The sequence below is a fragment of the Peromyscus californicus genome, unplaced genomic scaffold, assembly GCF_007827085.1.
Source record: "Peromyscus californicus insignis strain IS unplaced genomic scaffold, ASM782708v3 Scaffold_6__1_contigs__length_162567912, whole genome shotgun sequence".
Lineage (NCBI taxonomy): Eukaryota > Metazoa > Chordata > Mammalia > Rodentia > Cricetidae > Peromyscus > Peromyscus californicus.
This window is the reverse complement of record NW_026294584.1, coordinates 75,762,398-75,779,384: the sequence shown is the minus strand read 5'-3', so window position 1 is coordinate 75,779,384 and position 16,987 is coordinate 75,762,398. Positions and strand designations below refer to the sequence as shown.

Below are 16,987 nucleotides of genomic sequence, written 5' to 3'. Positions count from 1 at the left end.
AGAAACATCTATTTTTCTTTTTTCACATGTCTGTGATTATGGTATGCATGATGTTCTTGTGGGAGGATTTATGTACATGCACATACACATGATTCAACATGCATGTACAACCCAGAAGTTGATGCTGAGTGTCTTCCTTGGTTGCTTTCCACCTTACATCTTAATGGAAGGTCTCTCATTTGAACCAGAGCTCACCAACTTAGAAATTCTTGGTAGCCAGCTTGCTCCAGTTATCTTCTGTCTTCACCTCCCATGTGCTGGAAATACATGTGGGACAGCACGCCCACTTAGCGTTCATATGGTGTAGAGGGATTCCTAACTCCTGTCTTCACACTTGCACAGTGTGTTGGTCAGTTTTTGTAAACTTAACATAAACTGGAGTCTTCTGAGAAGAGATGTCTCAACTGAGAAAATGCCTCTATCAGATGGGCCTGTCACAAGCCTGTGGGTTATGTCTTTGATTCACAATGGATGTGAAAGGTCCCAGCCCATTGTGGATGGTGCCATCTCTGGGCAAATGGTCCTGGAGAATGTAAGAAAGCAAACTGGATAAGCCAGAGAGAGCAAGCCAGTAAGTCCATGGATCTGGCTAGTTTTCTAACCTCTGAACTGCCTTTGGGCTCAACACCCTGTTGGTATTCAAACAGCTCAGATGGTTGCTTCGATTCTTCCCTAACCCCAAAAAGGCTCCCTACCCTCCTCGGTCCAGTTTCCCCTCACACTCTCTCCAGCTAGGACCAAAGTCAAATGGAAGTGGACAAACGCCCCTCTAATATCACAGGAGTAGTATTTTTTAAAAGTTTATGTCTTGGTCTTTTCACATCCTGATGCAGGTGGATTGTAAGTCATAGGCGACAAGCCTCCGAGCATAATTCACTTCACAATTGCCACCATCTTCCAACTGTGCCATCGAGGTGAAAAAGAAGAGAGAAAGTCTGTGCAGAGTCCACAGGCACTTTACTGTCTCAGCACAGAAATGACACTTGTCCCTTTGGTAATGCTCTAGAAGTCAGTAGCATTCATGAGAAATTGGTAATTATCATTCTCCTACATGCCAATGAAATTAAATAAGAGCTGGACAATAAATAGCATTGTTATTATCACAGCTTACCTTTATGTTCACCAAATACAGGGTTTTTTTCCCTATTCCTCATTTAATGAAAAACCCACACTAAGCTCTCCTCCATACACATGAAGGTTAATTTCCAAAGGATGAATCAATCATTATAAGCAGCGCAAGCTCCAGCATCTCGGGTATGCATAAATATTTCTTCTTGGCCTAGACATCATGGCTTCCTTTGGTCTAAGAATGTGAAATTAAATTGCCTTCCCCTCCTTCCATACACACACCCATATTCAGAGGGATAGTGCAAGTACATTGAGTCCTGCTCGTACTCCAGCATGTACACATGCCCAGCACAGAAGAATGCTGTTGGCTAGCCCCAGATTGCTTTATGTGAACAAACCCATTCTCTATTTTCTCTGGCCACTGCCCTTAACCTCCGAGAATCTCCTACTTGTTATTCCCTGGAAATGTGCAGAGAGGTGTGTCTTGCCTAAACTATGCAACCTGCCTTCCATTCCTGAAAGTTGGATGACTCAGGCATTGTTCCGAGTCTTGAACAGCAAAGGCATGTTTGGTCTGGCTGATGCTTTTGGTGGTTGTGATGGTGGCTGTGGTTTCAGGGAGGCTGGTAGTAAATTCCCTCAAAGACGTAAGAATGTAATCCACCCCTAACCTTTCTACCTTCAGTCAGGCCCAGTGCCAGTTATAATTCCCAAAGAAGTGTCCAGTGCCACGCTTACTCCCCCACCCCACCCCACCCCACTTCTGACACACACACACATACACCTTTCAAATCTCATGGGAATTCTCTCACCAAAGTTAATTACCCAGATTCTTACTGTAGGGAATGCAGGGAAATGATGTTCCCAAGCTTTGTGTCCCTGCAATACAAGGTGTTGTACAGTGAAATGAAGCATTTCAACTAAGTGGAATAGATGATGATGTGCTTATCTATTAAACTGATTAGAGCCACCTTGGTGAAGACGGGATTGAACTTGAACTTTTGCAATTATTTCTTTCAAAAATAATTTTGAGATAATAATATAATTACATCATTTCCCCCTTTTCTTTTCTCCATGAAAACCTTCATATATATATATATATATATATATATATATATATATATATATATATATATATATATATATATATATATATATATATATATATCCCTCCTTACTCTAATTCAAATTCATGGCCTCTCTTCTTACTAATTACTAATATATATATATATATATATATATATATATCCCTAAATATGTCAGTCTTTATGATGTTATTTGTATGTATGTTTTCAGGGCTGACCACTTGGTATTGGATAATGAACTGGTATGCTCTTCCCTCGGGAAGACTCTCTCTTGCTATCAGCATTCCTTAGTTGCATGTAGTTGTTTGTGTAGGGTTGAGGTATCTTGGTCTTTCCCCATCCACTTTAGCATGTGTATTGTTGTGGTCCTTGTTCAGGTCATGTATTGACAGTCATGTTGGTGAGACTTTATGGGTACAGCTTCTGACATTTAAAGAAGACAGAGTCTCTGTTAGGAGGGTAAATAACAGTAAGAAATATCTGAGACAGTCTCACAGCAAATTCCCTGTTCCTCTGGTACTTACAGTTTTTATGCCCCTACTTCTCCAGTGGTTCTTTAGTCTGTGCAGGAGACGTATTGTAGATATGTCACTTGGACTGGGCTCCACAACTCTGTATTTTGATTGGTTGTAGTGTTCTCTTATGGTCTCCATCTGTTTCCAAGAGAAGCTTTCTAGATGAGGGATCAGGGCTACACTTATCTGTGTGTTTATGGACAAATATTTACAATGTATATGGGGATTATACTGGTTTGGTAAAGTGGCAGTTTTAGGTTCTCCTCCAAGATCCATGACTTCACTATCCCTGAATAGTTGGCTAGGTTTCCAGTACCAGTCATGACTTCCCTCTTGTTGAGTGGTTATTATTAAGTCCAATGAGAGAGCTGTTGGGTACCGTCAAGGTATTATGTGCCGCTGCGCCCCCCTTAGTGTTCTCTTGCCATGCTGGTCATTGTGGTGGTGTCATGGTTGTGTAGAACTGTTGGGTGCTTTCCTCCTTTGGAGGCTTACTTGCATGGCACCTTCTCGTACCATGAAAAGTAGTCCTCTGGGAGGAAGCACACAGATCAGTTCCAGCTCGGGGGCCTCAGGGCCTTGCGTCTGAAGTGCATGATGTCTTCAGCAACTGAGAATTATCACTTCTTGGGGACAACCCAGGACAATAGCAATAGCCTATAACATTTTTTGAGTGTTGTGGGCAACTCTGACTAACAACTTAAAAGGAGGTTTCTCATGTCTGGTATTAGAGCTAGCGTCATATTTCTTCCCACAGTCGTGGCTATGCTCATTCCTCTCCAGTCAAAAATATTTCTTTAGGTTTAATTTTCTTTGTGTTTAATTCACCTACTGTGAAAATTTTGGGTTTGTTTATGTTGTGGAAAGTTTTTCTTTCTCCCTCAATTATGGTGGATATTTTTGCAGAGTGTATTAAGCTATGTTGGTCATCATCATCGTTTAATATTTGGGATGCATTGCTCAAGGCTCTTCTGGCTTTCATCCTTGCCACTGAGAATCGGCTGTTACTCTGATGGGTATTCCTGTGTATGTAACTTGTGTTTTCTCTCTTGCAGTTTTCAATCCACTTTCTTTATTCTGTATTCTCAGTGTATTAACTCTGCTATGCGGTGGAAATTTTCTGATCTTGTCTATTTGGTGGTGTGTGTGTGTGTGTGTGTGTGTGTGTGTGTGTGTGTCTTAGCTTGGGGAAGTTTTTTTCTATGATCATGTTGAAGATCTGGACTATGTCATTGACTTGAGATTCTTTTCCCTCATCTATGCCTATAACTTGAAGGCCTGGTCTTCTCATGGTGTCCTACATTTTTTTGTATGTTCCTTTCCTATGTTTTTTTTTATTGTATTCCTTGCTTATTTTTTTTGGAAGATAAGTTTGTAATTATATTTATGTACAGAAAACTTAGCAGTGTACATTTAACCCAATTTAGTGGCGAGTTCTTTGGCCTTTTTGCCTTTTCCAGCTTGGCAATCTGAGCCAGATTAAGGACCCAGGACATTGCCTCCCCAGTGGCAGTGGATCTCATTGTATCTGTCGTTGTAATTGGTCCTAATAGCTTCCACCAGCTTAGCCAGAGCACCCTTGTCTTCCGAGTTAACTTGTGTGAAGGCAACAATGGTGCATGTCTTCCTGTGGACCAGCCGCTCTAAGCCTGGCCTTTCCCTTGATAATGCAGTAGGGGACCCCCATCTTTGACACAGGGCAGGCAGGAAGACCACCAGCTCAATGGGGTCTACATTGTGGGCAATCACCACCAGCTGAGCCTTCTTGTTCTCCACCAAGGTGGTGACTGTATTGACCCCCCCACACGCTGCCGCCCAAAGGACAGGTGGTCCCTTAGTTGGGACGTCCCCTTTGCCAGCAGCTTTCTTCTCAGCACGGGCCAACAGCCTTTGCTTCTTCTCCTGCTTTGTCTCTGGCCTGTACTTGTGAGCAAGCCTAAGCAGCTGGGTAGGCATTTGTTTGCAGGTCCAGAGCCTGTGTGAACTGGTTAATGGCAGGAGGTACTTAGAGCCGCTTATAGAGGATGGCTCTTTGCCGCTGCAGCCTAATGTAGCGGGGCCATTTGACAAAGTGTGTGAGATCTCTTTTGGGCTGGATGTCCTGCCCAATGCCGAAGTTCTTAGGCCTTTTCTCAAACAAAGGACTCACCACTTTTTTGGCCTCCTGTTTCTTCCTGACCCCGGAGGCCAGGGCCGCCTTCTTCCCCTTGGCCTTCCTTCCCTTGGGCATCTTGCTCCGCTGGAGGAGAGAGCTTCTTTGCTTATTTAATTAAGATCTCCTACTTTATCTTTAAGTCTTGATAGTCTATCTTCTGCTTATGAAGACTTCCTTTGAGTTTTCAAGATGGATTATTGGGTTTTTCAATTCCATCTTCATTTCAGTTTGAGTCCTTTTCAATGTTTCTATCTATTTGTTGAATTCCGTTCTCAAGCCCTGGATTGTCTTCATCACTTCCACCAGCCTCATGTTTGTGTTTTCATGGGCATCACCCGGGTGTTTATTCTTACTATGTTCATTTTCCTTGATTTCATTGAGCCGTTTCTGTGCCTCCTTTAAGCTTCTTAAATTCTTTGATGAAGTTTATAATTGTTCTTTTAAATTCTGTGTTCTGGAGTTCATCTAGGTACATTTCTGTAGGACTGGTAGGTTTTGGGGGGAGGAGAGACTGGCTTGCTCTTTCATATTGTTTGTGTTTTTGTGATAAAAATCTGGGCTTATTGGACTTCTCTTGTTGATTCTGTGTCTTTTAGGGACAGAGTAGGCTGGAGCAGATGAAAGAATTTGGAGGTCTGTTGGCCTAGAGGTTGGAAATGGCTTAGGTGAAATGAAATAAGGTAGCCTGGCTTGGTGTACAGGGTATGTATCCTGATCCAAGTCTGAAGTATGTGGGTAGATCTGACTGGGTGGAGAAGGTGGATGTGATATAGGAGGGGCCTGTGGGTTGGGAGGCAGGTATAGAGGGCCTTGATAGATACCTAGAGGTTGGTTGCAGAGCATGCAGGGGTAGGTAGACTAATTTGGGCACTGGATGTAGGGCCCAGGATCTGGTGGGTTAGGGGGAGTGCATGGAGGGGAGGGTCAGGCAGACTCACTTTAAAATTAAATATTTGAAAAGAAGGATTGTGCTTAATGTGGTAGTCCCAGCCTGAAGGAGGCTGAGGCAGGAGAATCTTGAGTTTGAGACATGAGTTTGAGTTTTTTTAAGCATGTCTTTAAAAAAAAAAGAGTTAAAAACAGGACAGAGACAGGTTTCAATTAGGCTAGCCTATTGCAAAAACTGGAAGTAGGAAACAGGAACCCTTAATGTCAAACCAACATGAGTAGAAAGTTTGTGAATAGGAATATTAATGTCTGGAAGATGGGCCGCAGCCAGCTCACAGACAGACTTTTATCACTAAGGGGGATCTTTGTGACAAGACTTAGGAAACAATGGTTTTCCCGTCTTTGAGAAAGGATTTCAGAACTAAAAGGTGCACTTACAAATGAGAAGATTTCGTTTTGGGAAGTTATTTTTAACTTACTTTCCTTTTTCTGAGCAATGATGCAATGTCTGGGTAATAGATGTTTGGCTTCAGGGTCACCTAAAAGTAACTTTGTCCCCTGATGGTGATGTATCCTGAGTCACAGCACACAACAGGCTGTGCTCCCGCTCTTCTCACACAGAAAAGAGGAATAGTAGCTCAACGATGCAGGGGGTTGTCTCGACAGACTGCTATCTGCACACTAGCCTAAAAAGTCCCTCTCACGCTACTTCCTGAGACCCTCACATACTGTAGCATGGAATGACGTCCATATTTATTGGTTTGTTTAGACTCCAGTAATAAACACTCTCAGCAGCCAAATGACTTGAGACAACTCTTTCTTCTTGTCACTACCACCTGTCCAATTTAAAAACATAGGTCTCTGCTTACTAAGGTTACATGGACCCCATCTGACATTGCAGCCCATGGCAAATGTGACCAGTTACTATGCCAGGGGATAAAGAGATCTATCTGAACTTACATTGAGGATTAATGTTCTGGCCCGAAAGTAACTCCAACCTTCAGCAGAAAGTTCATCATCCAGAAAGAATCATAATGCCCACCTCAGCTATGAGGGGGCAGGAAGTAAAGCCAGGATGTACTTGGAAGGGCTACCTTACCAATATTTGGTAAACATAATTGTATTTTTCCACATTTCTCTTTTTAAAGTTATAAGTGTGAAAAGAGAGGGCTTAAGTAAAGTTTCCTAAGACTGTACAAGCATCGATACTTTTCACCTCATCTTAGCTTCCTGCCTGCAATCCTGAATGCCCTAGAGCATCGCATGTGCACAGCTGTGAGCATTATACCTAATGTATTTAAATGTTGTTAGACTGCCTGGGACTTAAGAAGCATGAGTGACTCAGTGACAGTTACCTTTTGTTCTTTCTTATTTTGCTTTTAACATGTCATTTAGAACTCCACTCTATTTTTAGTAATAGATACTTTTCTCTGTAATGACCATGGAAGTCAGTGAAGTCAGTGACTTTAAATAAATTATGCGTGTCATGTCATCTGATTGAACACAGCTTTGTATTCCCAGCATGTATTCCCACAACTATTTTGTATGTGAATGAGGTAGTTGACAGACAATATAGGTCTATATCAGGCTAACCTTTGAATTTCACAATGCAATAAACTAACATAGACTTTATTGGAATAGGCTTGAAGTTTAACACCTTACTTACAATGTGGACATTATTTTTTTTCATTCTTTCTATTTTGGTTTTTCAAGACAGGGGTTCTCTGTATAGCCCTGGCTGTCCTGGAAATCACTCTGTAGACCAGGCTGGACTTGGATTGACAGAGATCTACCTGCCTCTGCCTCTCAGTGCTGAGATTAAAGGCATCCACTAACACTGCCTAGCCAATGTGGTTATTTTTAGGAAGTATTACATTAAAAGTTTCATATTTCCTTGTGTGGTGGTTTGAAAAAAAATGGCCTCTGAAGGGAGTGACACTATTAGGAGGTGTGGTACTGTTGGAGTAGGTGTGACCTTGTTGGAGGAAGTATGTCACTGTGGGGGCAGGCTTTGAAATCTCATATATGATCAAGCCACACACCCATTGTCTCAATCCACTTACTGTTGCCTGACTATCAAAATGTAAAACTCTCAGTTCCTTCTCCAGCACTGTGTCAGCCTGCATGCCACCATGTCCCACCATAATGATAATGGACTAAACCTCTGAAACTGTAAGCCATCCATTAAATGGTTTCTTTTAGAAGAGTTGCCATGTTCCTGGTGTCTCTTCACAGCAATAGAAACCCTAAGACAGAAATTGGTATCAGGAACTGGGGTATTGCTGTGATAGGCCTGACCATGATTTTGTTTGCAGGGATTCGGACTTTGGTACTTCAGGTTAGGAAAGCAGTGGAATGCTTTAAGCACTACTTAATGGGCCATACTAGTAGGAGCATGGAAGGCAGTGGTGCTAAGAGTGACTTGAGCTATGTAGGGCGGGCTCAAGAGGTTTCAGAGGCAAAGAATTTTTTTATGTTGCCTAGAGATCATTCTTAGGATATATTTTGGTGAAGAATGTGGCTATTTTTTGCCCTTGTCCAGAGAATCTGAGGCTAAAGTGAAGAGATTTGAATTAATTCTGGTGACAGAGGAAATCTCAAAACAGCCTAGTATAAACTGTGTCGTGTGGTTGTTAGTGGTAACTCTAAGGAAGATGAAAAGGAGCAAGCTGAGCAAGGTGAAATATGAAATGTAAAATCTGAGGAGAAAAGGAGCACCATGAAGTGGAATGGAGCCAAGTTCTGTGTTCAAGGAGATAAACAGATTAAGAAATGGAATAAAAGGAGCATTAACATCAGGGCGAGACCCCACCCAGCTAAGTTCCTTGTAAAAAGAAAATAAAGGAAAGCTTAGAGCTGGGTTGGTGGTATTTGCCCTAATTCCCAGCACTCGGAAGGGAGAGGTTGGTGGATCTCTGATTTTAAAGCCACCCTAGTCTCCAGAACAAGTTCCAGAACAAGTCAAGCTTTGGCAGAGAAGGACAGAAAGTGTCTCAGGATAGCACCAATTTTTTTTTAACTAAAATATATCATTTTCTAGATCAATCCAGCCAGAAAAGTTTCAAAGAAGACTGAATTTGTCCATTCAACCTAATGAGTACAGAATGAACACCTGAACAAGACTTCAGACACCAATCACAAGTTTGGGTTCTAACTTGCATGCACAGCCAGCTGGCTTATATGCAGGGTTTCTGCACTCCTGTTCTCTCACTTCAACAGTGCTGCATGCTTCAGAACACTGACATGCATTTCACTTTGGCTCTCCAGTTCACTATGAAGGATGCAACTCTGCAGCAGCTGAATGGAAGAAATGCAAAGACAAAGATGATGAGGAGGGCTGAAGAGTTTCCTTGGCCTCTCAGTGTACCACTCAGCCATTTCTCCTTGGGATTTGTGAACCAAAAACTCTTGGAACTTCACTTTCTCATTTTTTTTATTGAGGGCTTACTAAGTAATCATGATTCATTCAACCATTGTCCTCTGGGGATTAGACACAATCTCTAGCCTGCTCTCGACTCCCTGGAGTTTAAAGTCCCCATTCTATGACTGCACAGTTAGTTCCCGTAGTGAGCCTAGTGAGGCACCATTGGTAGCTGAAAGTTTTCCCGTGTCCCACACACAGTCCTCAGCAGCCTCTCAGACCCAAGTAAACACACAGAGGCTTATGTTAATTAAAACTGCTTGACTTGTTCAGGCTAAGTACTGACTAGCTCTTACACTTAAACTCAGCCCATTTCTGTTAATCTATATGTCGCCACATGTTCCGTGGCTATACCTGGTGTCTCCTGACTCAGCCTTCCTCTCCCCAGGATTCTCCTTGTCTGCTTATCCTGCCTATACTTCCTGCCTGGCTACTGGCCAATCAGCATTTTATTTATCATCCAATCAAAGCAACACATTCACAGCATACAGAACATCCCACAGCACCTCCCCTTTTGTGTCTAATCAAAAAGGAAGGGTTTAAGTTTAACATAGTAAAATTATATATAACAAAACACTTATCAAGCAAGAATTACTGTTATAATAACCAGTCCAATTTTGGCAAATTTAAAGAAAATATTCTATTTATCCTATATTTGTGAGTGTAAGGTTGCATATCTAACTTATCTCTTACCATAACCAAGGAAAACCATAATTATAATTATCTAGTCTTCAACTATATCAAAGACCTCAGAAGGATATAATATTATCTAAGTAAACAGGAATTCTTGAATTTTTAAAGAAGATTTGATTTTATTTATTTTATTTTATTTTTCTATTGGGCGTGTGAGGCAACTTAAAACAAGACAGTGAAGTTCATTTCACAGATGTGTCAACAGCTGTCTTTTCACACACCAGAAACCCAGAAGGTTTTACTGGCTTTCTTCTGTATGCACCATTACAGAACGTGACCTTGTTTATACACTACTTCTGCCAAACACTTAGCTCAGCCAATGACCTTTAAATCCATAGTCCTGTTGCTTTGATATTCAGCCAGAGAAGCATGTGATTATTCCAAAGTTAGTTTGAGACGTATTTAAGTCAGATACATTTTCCAACTACAAATATAATTCTACATGGAACCATCAAGTATACCTTTGATTTTGTTATTCCAAATGATTTAACAGCAAAGAAGATGTACTAGCTCTAGCTCATATGTCTGAAATCCTGGAAATACAATGAACTTCCCATTGTTTTGCTTTGAATTCTGTGTCAACTTCATCTAGCCAACTCCTCTTCTGACCCCAGGTGGCTGTCAGGGGCTGCCATGACAGTATACCCGGAATTGAGAACTGAAAGACTCTGAAATCTTACTATATGCTTACAACTGACCAGTTAACCTGCCACTGTTCATGGGTGTTGGCTGAAGGCGTAAGACTGCTGGGTCAGAGTTGGACAGTTCACTAGTCACAGCAACAGCGAAGTCTGGCACTTTCTGTGCTGTTTCCTTATACTGACTAGTGATTCAGAGAAGCCTGGGTAACTCCAGCTGGGACAAGCTGTGCCACAGGAGGCAAAACCCACACTTGGGGAACCTGAGTCTTTCATAACATGTATTGAGCGCAGACTGTTTGTCACTCCAGAGGAGATACTGTTAGATAAAGAAGTCTTTGCTCCTGATTGTTTAAACTCAACTGAAAGGTAGACCAAGAAATAGCCAAAAGAATATTAAACAGGCATGAACACAATAGAGTGTTGGTTTCCAGTCAAGTAGAAGCATGCCAGGAGACTTCAAATAAGGCCTTGGGAGATTAGTGTTTGGAGTGTATGTTGGTGGAGATTCAATATATATTTCCTTAATCTGTTTCTAGGTCAGACCAGGCTGTTTAGTGAGTCTGGCATACTCCTAGCACAGATAGTTTCTTGAATGAATGAATAATTTTTTTTCTCTAACTCTATTATCACATTGTATTCCAGTTTTTACTTTTATAAACTTCTCTTTCTTAAATACAACTTTATTTTATTCTCATCTCCAGATTTACACTCAAGAAAAAGAATATATATATATATATATATATATATATATATATATATATATATATATATATATATATAATTTAACCTTTTTCTGGTTCATGTTAAAACACTATAGTTTAGGCCTGAGGGGGTAGCTCATCACTTAGAGTGCTTACCCTAGCATCCACCAAGCCTAGATGTGGTAGTATATGAAGTTGGGTGGGTAAGGAGGCAGGGGAAATCTAGAAGGAGTTGGGTAAAGGAAAAGAATATGCTCGAAATATCTTGTATGAAAATTGTATAATTAAAAAATAAAACAGAAAAAAAGATTATCTTTTCTTCTACAGCTGGTCATTATACAGACATCCTTGAAAGATTAGGACAGGACAAGACATCTAGTGCCTCCACTCAATGCATGCAGCGTTACAAGTCACCTGTAAAAGCTCTCTCCCAGCACTCCTATGAGAAATGGGACAGAAAGAATTCTGTTTCAGCCTTTCCCAGGAGGACACACTAGACACAGCTACCTGAGCAACTGCTATGGATACAAACAGTGTACAAAATCACTTCATTACTGGTTAGTTTTCGTCAACCTGACACAAACAGGAGTTGACTGTAAAGAGAGAACCTCAACTGAAAATTGCCTCCATCAGATTGACCTCTAGGCATGTCTGTGGAGCACTTTGTTGACAGATGATTGATGTAGGAGGGCCCAGTCCACCGTGGGTGTCACCATCTCTGGGCAGGTGGCCCTGTGTTGTATAACATGGAAAGCTGAGCAAGTCATAAAAATCAGTCAGGAAGCAGCTCTCTTCCACGTTTCTGCCTCACCACCTACTTGAATTCCTGCCCTTACTCCTTCAATGATCGACTGTGATCAGGTCATTTGAACCAAATAATCCCCTTTCCCCCGCAAGTTGCTTTTGGTTGCAGTGTTTATGACAGCAACAGAAACCACACTAGAATGCATAAGTTACTTGATTCACTTCTATGGCCACAGGAGGAGTCATGCTGGGAACTCCATGTAGGTCTGAGTTTGGGGCATTGAGACACAAGAAGGGATGTGGGGATTACAGAGGCAACTGACAATTGCTGATCATTAGTAGGAACCGTTTGTATTTAGTGGGCATCAGGGTTAGAAGATGAAGTAAGTGTGTAATTTCTGGTGGTCTAGTGGGTTAACTAAGATTAGTGTTTAGAGTGCTTCCCACCCAGGAAACTCACTGATGTCACCCTCCTCTTCCCTTCCCATCATGGATGAAGTAATTACTACAAAATGCTCTGTGGCTCAAATACTCATTTAGCACAGTCTACATCTCCTTTAAACGGTTGACTACCGCCTAGTTCTCCAGCCTCAACTCTTTCTACCACCTCCCATTTCCTTCTATACACAGTTGTTTCAGTTTCCTGTTGTTAAGCTATTCGCAGTTTCTGTAATGTCTTCTATGGCAAAACTTATAAATATTTCCAAACGACTGTATTCGTACCCATTTCTTAATGCCTGTAATTTTAAAACAAATGTCATTTTTTTATATGTTTTGTCCCTCCTGTGATGTAGTTAACATCTGTCCTCTTCCCTACCAGGCTATAGGCCCCAGAGTTCAGAAACCAAGTTGATTTTTTTTTCCTGTATCTTTAGTGACTCTCAGGTGGTAAGTGTCCAGTAAACACCCGAAGCAATTGAATGCTTTTCAAACTGCTAGTGGCCGTGTGGCATAGGAGTTACCGCCTCTGCAACTATTGCTGCAGCTCACGTTCTAAACGGATTGCTTAGTAGCTGGCTCCCCTTGAGCAAGCACCTTGGACTCTCTTTATGTTTGTTCTTCCGTATAAAATAGATTGTTTGAATGCCGATTTCATAGAGTCACTGTTTTTTTCTTAAATGTGAAAAAGAAAAGCCTAATGTTTAAACATTATGCCTACCACGCAGTCAGCATGGAGCAGCTAGCTGTTGTTACAACTCTCCTTGCACTGGAAATAGGCGTCCATGTATCCTTGCTAGATTAGCCAGTGTCACAAGGCTGGAGTTAGCATCATTCACCATAGATGAGTGCAAAACTAGTCTACAATTGTCATTTAGCATAAGCACATTAAATCAATTGTCAAATTCAGAGGATGATATTTAAATTTAAATGATCAGGATAGTAAAGGATTAATGACATTTCTTCCCAAGTTCTACAGTCATTGTTTTTATGAATTATTAAAGCTAACAGTTCCTACTTTATCATTTATTGCATGCCTAATCTATTCCAGGCAGTGGTGATACATGAATTGTTCCACTAATTTCCCCAACACCGTATGAGGCTTAGGTATTTTTTTCTTAACACATTAAGGCATTTGAGTCCCAGATGAACTGAGGAACTCCCTCAAATCATTGGGCTACCAAGTGGGAGAGAGAGCTCAAAGCTGGTGTCTTCCCTAAGATGAGTATGTTATGAAGTGTTCATTTACTTTTGCCAATTAAAGGCCTTCAGGCCTACTGAGAATGTACGTTCCCCAAAGTTACATAAAGCTCATGCCTTTACTGGCAGTACATCTCTGTGGTGGAGGAGGCCTCCTTGGAGGAGACCTTGAGACTCCAGGCTCTGATTTTCCAGTGGGCTTTGAGGACACAGGCTGTTTAGCTTTGGTTTGGCAAACGGAGGACAAAGCATCCTGTCAACTTTCCTTGTTTATAATAAAGCCTACATTACAAAGAAAGCTTGAATTACAAGTAAGTAGCATTTGTCTTGTCCATTTCATCCTTTTTTGGCAGTCATGCTAACAATACATCTTGACAAGTGTGGTGAGACAGCAGTGTGGTGGGACCCGTGCCCTCAGAAGGCATTTCAAGGACAGGATGGCATCCTTGAGAAGTGATGTGGCATTACACACCCCCTCCCCGTGTAACTTCCCTAATAGACTTACCTTAGAATCACAATTGAATGGCAGCCAGATAAAGTGGGTAGTGACTACTGGGTCAGTATTTGAAAGAGTGGGTTCAGAAACTTCCCAGACAAGCAGCTTAGCTATTGCCTGAATGACAAATACAGCTGCATGGATCCTGAGCTTCCTCATCTTGCCCTGGGGAGAAAACTCTCACTTTGGGGGAAAATGTAGACAACCTTGCCCTCTGTAGTTCTACTGAGAAGATTAAGATAATAATTTTTAAAGCAAGCCAGGTGGTGGTGGAGACAAAAAATAAAAAGCTCACATTCCCAGGTAGCTCACATTCATAGGAACACACAGACAAGCCTTAACAAGGCCAGGATAAGGAAGCTACTATCCTCCAGCTACCCTAAGTGGGCCTCAGCAGCTGAGAGCACCTGAGATCCCCTCACAGATGAGCTCAGGTCACACCCCTCCATGACCCCTCCCTGTGAACAGCTCTGTCACCTCTTCTTTTTAGCTCTAAACCATCCCATCTTTTCCTGCACCCCCGATACCAGGATGATGCTCTTGACTCCTGTCTCAATGAGAGCGTCAAGAGAGGCAGGCCATCCCTCACTGCCACTTCTGGCATTCACAGTTTTCTCTTCTGCCATGTGCCTGGCACAGACATGAACTGTGCTTGCCCCTGCCTCCTTTGCAGGGGTGGCTCCCCTCCCCTCTGGTCTGCTGAGGCCATGGTTGTGTCCTCTGTCTTTCCTGTCCCTTCCTCTTCCTTCCCTGACTCACCCCTGTTGGCATAAATATGCTGCCTTGTTTCTCAGTTTTTGTATTTCAAAAAGGAAAAAGCCTCCCTCTGACTCCACAAAGTCTGCAAATCAGTCCTTTCTTAAAGAACTGCTCAAATAGCGTTGGATAAGTTTACTGGTTTACCTCCTCTTCTCTGGGCTTCCTGGAGCCCATTCTGATCATGCCATGGAAGGGAGCAGCATTGCCAGACTCAGGGGGCCTCAGCTTGTCATTCTTACCTTTGTTAGTAGCTTTAGACATGGGATCACTTTCATGTTTTTAATAGGAGCTTTACTGAGCTATGATTTACAAAGTAGAAACTTTATCCTCCTAAAGTTTAAATTCAACGATTCTTCATGTATTGACAAAGTTGTGCAGTTTTCGTCTTCAGATCTATTGCAGAACATTTTATCACCAGAAAGGAAACCCCACATGGATTTGTAGTTACTTCTCATGTATGCTACATTATTTTTTTTAACGTGGTAAGATATCTGGCAAATCAACTTATGGAAGGGTTTGCTTTGGTTGACAGTTTGGGTGAGTAATCCATCATGTCAGGAATCCATGAATCCATGGTCACGGGTGCTTGAAGCATCTGGTCGCAGAGAAAGTTGGGTGCTGGTGCTCAGTTTTCTACCTCCTTTTTCTTCAGTTCAGGACTCCAGCCCATGGGATGGTGCAGTTCACAATTCAGGTGGGTCTTTTCTCCCATGTTAAACCTGTCCGGAACCATCCTCATAGAAACACCCAGAGGTGTGATTCCCAATCTCATCAACTGACTATGAGATTGACCATCATACTAGCACTATTCCCATGTAGCCTAAAATTTAATTTTGTCTCTGTTAATTTTCATGTCCCAGACGGTTTCTGTAAATGGAATCATGACATGTGTCCTTCAGCTATTTCACTTAGCACACTGTTTTGAAGACTTATCTGTGATGAATTGTGCATTAGTACTTTATTGCTTTTTAGGGCTGAAAATATTCAGTATGTACATATGTTCAAGCCTCTCAGCTCCTCTTGTTTGATTTTTTTCCCCTTTTAGCACTGAACATCAAGCCCAGATCCTAGCACATACTACGCAGTCATGCAACCAAACACAATCTCACATGCTTAGCATATCAGGATTAGTTACTTATCTCATTTCTATGGCAAAATGTTTGACAGAGAGCAACTTAGGGGAGAAAAGATTTATTTTGACTTTACTTTAGAAAGTAGAGTCCACTGTGGTCAGAAAGGCATGGCAGGAGCATTCAGCTGATTTTAACATCCCAGTGGATCTTGAGGCAGAGAAATGAAGGTTGGAACTCATCAGGGTTTCTCTTCTTCCTCGTATGTTCGTTCTAGGACCCCAGCTCCTGGAATGGTGTCACCCACATCCAGAGTAGGTCTTCCCATTAAACCTTTCTGGAAATTCCTTCAAAGATGCTCAGTTAGGTGTCTCTCAGGTGGCTTTAAATCCAGTCAGGTTGACAATTATGAATAACCATCACTGTGTCCAAAGCAAAGCTCCTCATTCCCTCACCATCGCCTACACTTCCTGCTGTCTCTTCTTCCTGCATAATGCCAGGTGCATCCTTTCAAGATTCTGGACACAGTACAGCAATCCTTTACTCTTCCCTGCCCCGCACCTCAAATCAATCCAGTATCAAGCCCCATTGCTCTCACTTTGAAGATATAACCAGACTTTCTTCTCACTATCTCTGGTCAAAACTGCCACCATTTCAGTTCCTTGTTAGCTGGCCTTGGCAAATGCTAACTTTCTAAATTCAAGGCTCCTTTCACAGTGAAAGTCACAGCATCTCTGTTCAGCATCCTAGAATTTTATCTCCTCTGGGGGCAAAAGCAAAGCCATTAAGAAGCCTACAGGTCACCTTGACGTGACCTCCTGTGGCTTTCCTAACCCAACTCCTGCCACTCTTCTCATTCATATGATTCATGTGCCTTCAACTGTGGTGGCCTCCTTTCTGTTCTTCAGGCTCATTCACAGCAAACTGTCCCCAGGGCCTTCCTCCCCACCTAAGACCCTCTTCTAGGACACTCCTTTATTTCTTTGCCAGCTCATGGTCAACACTGCTAGGAACTTCCCAAGAGCCAGCCTCCCTCTCTAACTAGGAACCAAAAAATAAAATTTCTGGCCCATGCTTACTGCCATATCCCCTAACTTCCCTAGCAACTGACTG

General features: G+C 42.0%; 1 protein-coding gene and 1 pseudogene across 1 annotated transcript in view; one reads left to right on the top strand and one right to left on the bottom strand.

Annotated features, from left to right (window-relative positions):
* The window catches only part of Fam13a (family with sequence similarity 13 member A), a 163,669-nt gene that overhangs the window by 5,200 nt on the left and 141,482 nt on the right, over window positions 1-16,987 (top strand).
* LOC128098295 (60S ribosomal protein L7a-like) lies at window positions 2,370-8,743 on the bottom strand (annotated as a pseudogene).